Below are 7,500 nucleotides of genomic sequence, written 5' to 3'. Positions count from 1 at the left end.
CTCGTGGACAAAATGCTTACAGCACCTGTTATTCCCAGGCGGTCTCACATCCAAGTACTAACCAGGCCCGACCCTGCTTAGCTTCCGAGATCAGACGAGATCGGGCGTACCCAGGCTGGTATGGCCGTAAGCGAGAAACAATCTCTTGCTACAACATATATAGTCAAAGTGAGTGTGATAAAGAGACATTGCATTTTCACCAATTAGATAAGCAGCTTGAACTTTGTGTCACTGAAAAAGTAGAAGAAATTACAAACACCGTTCCCATCACTTTTTAGCACAGGTAGTTGGATAAAATACAAACTTTATTTCCTTTCATCATTTGAACAGGGCAAAGGAGCATAAAGCACACACAAGCTGCATTCAGCAACAATATTCTTGTTTGTCTTATAAATACAAGGCAGATGCTAATTGAAAACACAAGGAAATTTGATCCTATTAAAAAGGCAGGAAGCTGCATTTAGTCAATTCATCATTAAATGCTTACTACAAGGCAGTGTTGCTGATGAAATAGTGCAACAGCACACCCTCGTGGACAAAATGCTTACAGCACCTGGTATTCCCAGGCGGTCTCCCATCCAAGTACTAACCAGGCCCGACCCTGCTTAGCTTCCGAGATCAGACGAGATCGGGCGTACCCAGGCTGGTATGGCCGTAAGCGAGAAACAATCTCTTGCTACAACATATATAGTCAAAGTGAGTCTGATAAAACAGACATTTAGTCAATTCATCATTAAATGCTTAATACAAGGCAGTGTTGCTGATGAAATAGTGCAAGAGCACACCCTCGTGGACAAAATGCTTACAGCACCTGGTATTCCCAGGCGGTCTCCCATCCAAGTACTAACCAGGCCCGACCCTGCTTAGCTTCCGAGATCAGACGAGATCGGGCGTACCCAGGCTGGTATGGCCGTAAGCGAGAAACAATCTCTTGCTACAACATATATAGTCAAAGTGAGTGTGATAAACAGACATTGCATTTTCACCAATTAGATAAGCAGCTTGAACTTTGTGTCACTGAAAAAGTAGAAGAAATTACAAACACTGTTCCCATCACTTTTTACCACAGGTAGTTGGATAAAATACAAACTTTATTTCCTTTCATCATTTGAACAGGGCAAAGGAGCACAAAGCACACACAAGCTGCATTCAGCAACAATATTCTTGTTTGTCTTATAAATACAAGGCAGATGCTAATTGAAAACACAAGGAAATTTGATCCTATTAAAAAGGCAGGAAGCTGCATTTAGTCAATTCATCATTAAATGCTTACTACAAGGCAGTGTTGCTGATGAAATAGTGCAGGGGCACACCCTCGTGGACAAAATGCTTACAGCACCTGGTATTCCCAGGCGGTCTCCCATCCAAGTACTAACCAGGCCCGACCCTGCTTAGCTTCCGAGATCAGACGAGATCGGGCGTACCCAGGCTGGTATGGCCGTAAGCGAGAAACAATCTCTTGCTACAACATATATAGTCAAAGTGAGTGTGATAAACAGACATTGCATTTTCACCAATTAGATAAGCAGCTTGAACTTTGTGTCACTGAAAAAGTAGAAGAAATTACAAACACTGTTCCCATCACTTTTTACCACAGGTAGTTGGATAAAATACAAACTTTATTTCCTTTCATCATTTGAACAGGGCAAAGGAGCACAAAGCACACACAAGCTGCATTCAGCAACAATATTCTTGTTTGTCTTATAAATACAAGGCAGATGCTAATTGAAAACACAAGGAAATTTGATCCTATTAAAAAGGCAGGAAGCTGCATTTAGTCAATTCATCATTAAATGCTTACTACAAGGCAGTGTTGCTGATGAAATAGTGCAGGGGCACACCCTCGTGGACAAAATGCTTACAGCACCTGGTATTCCCAGGCGGTCTCCCATCCAAGTACTAACCAGGCCTGACCCTGCTTAGCTTCCGAGATCAGACGAGATCGGGCGTACCCAGGCTGGTATGGCCGTAAGCGAGAACCAATCTCTTGCTACAACATATATAGTCAAAGTGAGTGTGATAAACAGACATTGCATTTTCACCAATTAGATAAGCAGCTTGAACTTTGTGTCACTGAAAAAGTAGAAGAAATTACAAACACTGTTCCCATCACTTTTTAGCACAGGTAGTTGGATAAAATACAAACTTTATTTCCTTTCATCATTTGAACAGGGCAAAGGAGCACAAAGCACACACAAGCTGCATTCAGCAACAATATTCTTGTTTGTCTTATAAATACAAGGCAGATGCTAATTGAAAACACAAGGAAATTTGATCCTATTAAAAAGGCAGGAAGCTGCATTTAGTCAATTCATCATTAAATGCTTACTACAAGGCAGTGTTGCTGATGAAATAGTGCAGGGGCACACCCTCGTGGACAAAATGCTTACAGCACCTGGTATTCCCAGGCGGTCTCCCATCCAAGTACTAACCAGGCCCGACCCTGCTTAGCTTCCGAGATCAGACGAGATCGGGCGTACCCAGGCTGGTATGGCCGTAAGCGAGAAACAATCTCTTGCTACAACATATATAGTCAAAGTGAGTCTGATAAAACAGACATTTAGTCAATTCATCATTAAATGCTTAATACAAGGCAGTGTTGCTGATGAAATAGTGCAAGAGCACACCCTCGTGGACAAAATGCTTACAGCACCTGGTATTCCCAGGCGGTCTCCCATCCAAGTACTAACCAGGCCCGACCCTGCTTAGCTTCCGAGATCAGACGAGATCGGGCGTACCCAGGCTGGTATGGCCGTAAGCGAGAAACAATCTCTTGCTACAACATATATAGTCAAAGTGAGTCTGATAAAACAGACATTTAGTCAATTCATCATTAAATGCTTAATACAAGGCAGTGTTGCTGATGAAATAGTGCAAGAGCACACCCTCGTGGACAAAATGCTTACAGCACCTGGTATTCCCAGGCTGTCTCCCATCCAAGTACTAACCAGGCCCGACCCTGCTTAGCTTCCGAGATCAGACGAGATCGGGCGTACCCAGGCTGGTATGGCCGTAAGCGAGAAACAATCTCTTGCTACAACATATATAGTCAAAGTGAGGGTGATAAACAGACATTGCATTTTCACCAATTAGATAAGCAGCTTGAACTTTGTGTCACTGAAAAAGTAGAAGAAATTACAAACACTGTTCCCATCACTTTTTAGCACAGGTAGTTGGATAAAATACAAACTTTATTTCCTTTCATCATTTGAACAGGGCAAAGGAGCACAAAGCACACACAAGCTGCATTCAGCAACAATATTCTTGTTTGTCTTATAAATACAAGGCAGATGCTAATTGAAAACACAAGGAAATTTGATCCTATTAAAAAGGCAGGAAGCTGCATTTAGTCAATTCATCATTAAATGCTTACTACAAGGCAGTGTTGCTGATGAAATAGTGCAGGGGCACACCCTCGTGGACAAAATGCTTACAGCACCTGGTATTCCCAGGCGGTCTCCCATCCAAGTACTAACCAGGCCCGACCCTGCTTAGCTTCCGAGATCAGACGAGATCGGGCGTACCCAGGCTGGTATGGCCGTAAGCGAGAAACAATCTCTTGCTACAACATATATAGTCAAAGTGAGTGTGATAAACAGACATTGCATTTTCACCAATTAGATAAGCAGCTTGAACTTTGTGTCACTGAAAAAGTAGAAGAAATTACAAACACTGTTCCCATCACTTTTTACCACAGGTAGTTGGATAAAATACAAACTTTATTTCCTTTCATCATTTGAACAGGGCAAAGGAGCACAAAGCACACACAAGCTGCATTCAGCAACAATATTCTTGTTTGTCTTATAAATACAAGGCAGATGCTAATTGAAAACACAAGGAAATTTGATCCTATTAAAAAGGCAGGAAGCTGCATTTAGTCAATTCATCATTAAATGCTTACTACAAGGCAGTGTTGCTGATGAAATAGTGCAGGGGCACACCCTCGTGGACAAAATGCTTACAGCACCTGGTATTCCCAGGCGGTCTCCCATCCAAGTACTAACCAGGCCTGACCCTGCTTAGCTTCCGAGATCAGACGAGATCGGGCGTACCCAGGCTGGTATGGCCGTAAGCGAGAACCAATCTCTTGCTACAACATATATAGTCAAAGTGAGTGTGATAAACAGACATTGCATTTTCACCAATTAGATAAGCAGCTTGAACTTTGTGTCACTGAAAAAGTAGAAGAAATTACAAACACTGTTCCCATCACTTTTTAGCACAGGTAGTTGGATAAAATACAAACTTTATTTCCTTTCATCATTTGAACAGGGCAAAGGAGCACAAAGCACACACAAGCTGCATTCAGCAACAATATTCTTGTTTGTCTTATAAATACAAGGCAGATGCTAATTGAAAACACAAGGAAATTTGATCCTATTAAAAAGGCAGGAAGCTGCATTTAGTCAATTCATCATTAAATGCTTACTACAAGGCAGTGTTGCTGATGAAATAGTGCAGGGGCACACCCTCGTGGACAAAATGCTTACAGCACCTGGTATTCCCAGGCGGTCTCCCATCCAAGTACTAACCAGGCCCGACCCTGCTTAGCTTCCGAGATCAGACGAGATCGGGCGTACCCAGGCTGGTATGGCCGTAAGCGAGAAACAATCTCTTGCTACAACATATATAGTCAAAGTGAGTCTGATAAAACAGACATTTAGTCAATTCATCATTAAATGCTTAATACAAGGCAGTGTTGCTGATGAAATAGTGCAAGAGCACACCCTCGTGGACAAAATGCTTACAGCACCTGGTATTCCCAGGCGGTCTCCCATCCAAGTACTAACCAGGCCCGACCCTGCTTAGCTTCCGAGATCAGACGAGATCGGGCGTACCCAGGCTGGTATGGCCGTAAGCGAGAAACAATCTCTTGCTACAACATATATAGTCAAAGTGAGTCTGATAAAACAGACATTTAGTCAATTCATCATTAAATGCTTAATACAAGGCAGTGTTGCTGATGAAATAGTGCAAGAGCACACCCTCGTGGACAAAATGCTTACAGCACCTGGTATTCCCAGGCGGTCTCCCATCCAAGTACTAACCAGGCCCGACCCTGCTTAGCTTCCGAGATCAGACGAGATCGGGCGTACCCAGGCTGGTATGGCCGTAAGCGAGAAACAATCTCTTGCTACAACATATATAGTCAAAGTGAGTCTGATAAAACAGACATTTAGTCAATTCATCATTAAATGCTTAATACAAGGCAGTGTTGCTGATGAAATAGTGCAAGAGCACACCCTCGTGGACAAAATGCTTACAGCACCTGGTATTCCCAGGCGGTCTCCCATCCAAGTACTAACCAGGCCCGACCCTGCTTAGCTTCCGAGATCAGACGAGATCGGGCGTACCCAGGCTGGTATGGCCGTAAGCGAGAAACAATCTCTTGCTACAACATATATAGTCAAAGTGAGTGTGATAAACAGACATTGCATTTTCACCAATTAGATAAGCAGCTTGAACTTTGTGTCACTGAAAAAGTAGAAGAAATTACAAACACTGTTCCCATCACTTTTTACCACAGGTAGTTGGATAAAATACAAACTTTATTTCCTTTCATCATTTGAACAGGGCAAAGGAGCACAAAGCACACACAAGCTGCATTCAGCAACAATATTCTTGTTTGTCTTATAAATACAAGGCAGATGCTAATTGAAAACACAAGGAAATTTGATCCTATTAAAAAGGCAGGAAGCTGCATTTAGTCAATTCATCATTAAATGCTTACTACAAGGCAGTGTTGCTGATGAAATAGTGCAGGGGCACACCCTCGTGGACAAAATGCTTACAGCACCTGGTATTCCCAGGCGGTCTCCCATCCAAGTACTAACCAGGCCCGACCCTGCTTAGCTTCCGAGATCAGACGAGATCGGGCGTACCCAGGCTGGTATGGCCGTAAGCGAGAAACAATCTCTTGCTACAACATATATAGTCAAAGTGAGTGTGATAAACAGACATTGCATTTTCACCAATTAGATAAGCAGCTTGAACTTTGTGTCACTGAAAAAGTAGAAGAAATTACAAACACTGTTCCCATCACTTTTTACCACAGGTAGTTGGATAAAATACAAACTTTATTTCCTTTCATCATTTGAACAGGGCAAAGGAGCACAAAGCACACACAAGCTGCATTCAGCAACAATATTCTTGTTTGTCTTATAAATACAAGGCAGATGCTAATTGAAAACACAAGGAAATTTGATCCTATTAAAAAGGCAGGAAGCTGCATTTAGTCAATTCATCATTAAATGCTTACTACAAGGCAGTGTTGCTGATGAAATAGTGCAGGGGCACACCCTCGTGGACAAAATGCTTACAGCACCTGGTATTCCCAGGCGGTCTCCCATCCAAGTACTAACCAGGCCTGACCCTGCTTAGCTTCCGAGATCAGACGAGATCGGGCGTACCCAGGCTGGTATGGCCGTAAGCGAGAACCAATCTCTTGCTACAACATATATAGTCAAAGTGAGTGTGATAAACAGACATTGCATTTTCACCAATTAGATAAGCAGCTTGAACTTTGTGTCACTGAAAAAGTAGAAGAAATTACAAACACTGTTCCCATCACTTTTTAGCACAGGTAGTTGGATAAAATACAAACTTTATTTCCTTTCATCATTTGAACAGGGCAAAGGAGCACAAAGCACACACAAGCTGCATTCAGCAACAATATTCTTGTTTGTCTTATAAATACAAGGCAGATGCTAATTGAAAACACAAGGAAATTTGATCCTATTAAAAAGGCAGGAAGCTGCATTTAGTCAATTCATCATTAAATGCTTACTACAAGGCAGTGTTGCTGATGAAATAGTGCAGGGGCACACCCTCGTGGACAAAATGCTTACAGCACCTGGTATTCCCAGGCGGTCTCCCATCCAAGTACTAACCAGGCCCGACCCTGCTTAGCTTCCGAGATCAGACGAGATCGGGCGTACCCAGGCTGGTATGGCCGTAAGCGAGAAACAATCTCTTGCTACAACATATATAGTCAAAGTGAGTCTGATAAAACAGACATTTAGTCAATTCATCATTAAATGCTTAATACAAGGCAGTGTTGCTGATGAAATAGTGCAAGAGCACACCCTCGTGGACAAAATGCTTACAGCACCTGGTATTCCCAGGCGGTCTCCCATCCAAGTACTAACCAGGCCCGACCCTGCTTAGCTTCCGAGATCAGACGAGATCGGGCGTACCCAGGCTGGTATGGCCGTAAACGAGAAACAATCTCTTGCTACAACATATATAGTCAAAGTGAGTCTGATAAACAGACATTGCATTTTCACCAATTAGATAAGCAGCTTGAACTTTGTGTCACTGAAAAAGTAGAAGAAATTACAAACACTGTTCCCATCACTTTTTAGCACAGGTAGTTGGATAAAATACAAACTTTATTTCCTTTCATCATTTGAACAGGGCAAAGGAGCATAAAGCACACACAAGCTGCATTCAGCAACAATATTCTTGTTTGTCTTATAAATACAAGGCAGATGCTAATTG

The 7,500-nt window shown here is 42.5% G+C and overlaps 18 non-coding genes across 18 annotated transcripts; all 18 read right to left on the bottom strand.

The window, feature by feature from the left end:
* Positions 1-13: 13 nt before the first annotated feature.
* Positions 14-132, bottom strand: LOC145870017 (5S ribosomal RNA). The gene has a single exon (XR_014386013.1). It is a non-coding gene; the product is annotated as a 5S ribosomal RNA (ribosomal RNA).
* A 409-nt stretch (positions 133-541) lies between these two features.
* Positions 542-660, bottom strand: LOC145874583 (5S ribosomal RNA). Its single transcript, XR_014390219.1, has one exon. It is a non-coding gene; the product is annotated as a 5S ribosomal RNA (ribosomal RNA).
* Positions 661-799: 139 nt separating this feature from the next.
* On the bottom strand, positions 800-918 carry LOC145874582 (5S ribosomal RNA). The gene has a single exon (XR_014390218.1). It is a non-coding gene; the product is annotated as a 5S ribosomal RNA (ribosomal RNA).
* Positions 919-1,327: 409 nt separating this feature from the next.
* LOC145874581 (5S ribosomal RNA) lies at positions 1,328-1,446 on the bottom strand. Its single transcript, XR_014390217.1, has one exon. It is a non-coding gene; the product is annotated as a 5S ribosomal RNA (ribosomal RNA).
* Positions 1,447-1,855: 409 nt separating this feature from the next.
* LOC145868474 (5S ribosomal RNA) lies at positions 1,856-1,974 on the bottom strand. The gene has a single exon (XR_014384470.1). It is a non-coding gene; the product is annotated as a 5S ribosomal RNA (ribosomal RNA).
* Positions 1,975-2,383: 409 nt separating this feature from the next.
* Positions 2,384-2,502, bottom strand: LOC145874580 (5S ribosomal RNA). Its single transcript, XR_014390216.1, has one exon. It is a non-coding gene; the product is annotated as a 5S ribosomal RNA (ribosomal RNA).
* A 139-nt stretch (positions 2,503-2,641) lies between these two features.
* LOC145874579 (5S ribosomal RNA) lies at positions 2,642-2,760 on the bottom strand. Its single transcript, XR_014390215.1, has one exon. It is a non-coding gene; the product is annotated as a 5S ribosomal RNA (ribosomal RNA).
* Positions 2,761-2,899: 139 nt separating this feature from the next.
* On the bottom strand, positions 2,900-3,018 carry LOC145869453 (5S ribosomal RNA). The gene has a single exon (XR_014385449.1). It is a non-coding gene; the product is annotated as a 5S ribosomal RNA (ribosomal RNA).
* A 409-nt stretch (positions 3,019-3,427) lies between these two features.
* On the bottom strand, positions 3,428-3,546 carry LOC145874578 (5S ribosomal RNA). The gene has a single exon (XR_014390214.1). It is a non-coding gene; the product is annotated as a 5S ribosomal RNA (ribosomal RNA).
* A 409-nt stretch (positions 3,547-3,955) lies between these two features.
* LOC145868472 (5S ribosomal RNA) lies at positions 3,956-4,074 on the bottom strand. The gene has a single exon (XR_014384468.1). It is a non-coding gene; the product is annotated as a 5S ribosomal RNA (ribosomal RNA).
* A 409-nt stretch (positions 4,075-4,483) lies between these two features.
* On the bottom strand, positions 4,484-4,602 carry LOC145874577 (5S ribosomal RNA). Its single transcript, XR_014390213.1, has one exon. It is a non-coding gene; the product is annotated as a 5S ribosomal RNA (ribosomal RNA).
* A 139-nt stretch (positions 4,603-4,741) lies between these two features.
* On the bottom strand, positions 4,742-4,860 carry LOC145874576 (5S ribosomal RNA). The gene has a single exon (XR_014390212.1). It is a non-coding gene; the product is annotated as a 5S ribosomal RNA (ribosomal RNA).
* Positions 4,861-4,999: 139 nt separating this feature from the next.
* On the bottom strand, positions 5,000-5,118 carry LOC145874575 (5S ribosomal RNA). Its single transcript, XR_014390211.1, has one exon. It is a non-coding gene; the product is annotated as a 5S ribosomal RNA (ribosomal RNA).
* Positions 5,119-5,257: 139 nt separating this feature from the next.
* LOC145874573 (5S ribosomal RNA) lies at positions 5,258-5,376 on the bottom strand. Its single transcript, XR_014390209.1, has one exon. It is a non-coding gene; the product is annotated as a 5S ribosomal RNA (ribosomal RNA).
* A 409-nt stretch (positions 5,377-5,785) lies between these two features.
* LOC145874572 (5S ribosomal RNA) lies at positions 5,786-5,904 on the bottom strand. Its single transcript, XR_014390208.1, has one exon. It is a non-coding gene; the product is annotated as a 5S ribosomal RNA (ribosomal RNA).
* A 409-nt stretch (positions 5,905-6,313) lies between these two features.
* LOC145868471 (5S ribosomal RNA) lies at positions 6,314-6,432 on the bottom strand. The gene has a single exon (XR_014384467.1). It is a non-coding gene; the product is annotated as a 5S ribosomal RNA (ribosomal RNA).
* A 409-nt stretch (positions 6,433-6,841) lies between these two features.
* Positions 6,842-6,960, bottom strand: LOC145874571 (5S ribosomal RNA). The gene has a single exon (XR_014390207.1). It is a non-coding gene; the product is annotated as a 5S ribosomal RNA (ribosomal RNA).
* A 139-nt stretch (positions 6,961-7,099) lies between these two features.
* LOC145875001 (5S ribosomal RNA) lies at positions 7,100-7,218 on the bottom strand. The gene has a single exon (XR_014390635.1). It is a non-coding gene; the product is annotated as a 5S ribosomal RNA (ribosomal RNA).
* Between the last annotated feature and the right edge of the window lie 282 nt (positions 7,219-7,500).

Source organism: Salmo salar, unplaced genomic scaffold (assembly GCF_965601325.2).
Source record: "Salmo salar unplaced genomic scaffold, fSalSal1 ptg000293l, whole genome shotgun sequence".
In the NCBI taxonomy this organism is placed as follows: Eukaryota; Metazoa; Chordata; class Actinopteri; order Salmoniformes; family Salmonidae; genus Salmo; species Salmo salar.
The sequence above is the reverse complement of the archived record's forward strand: the minus strand, read 5'-3'. Positions and strand labels throughout refer to the sequence as shown.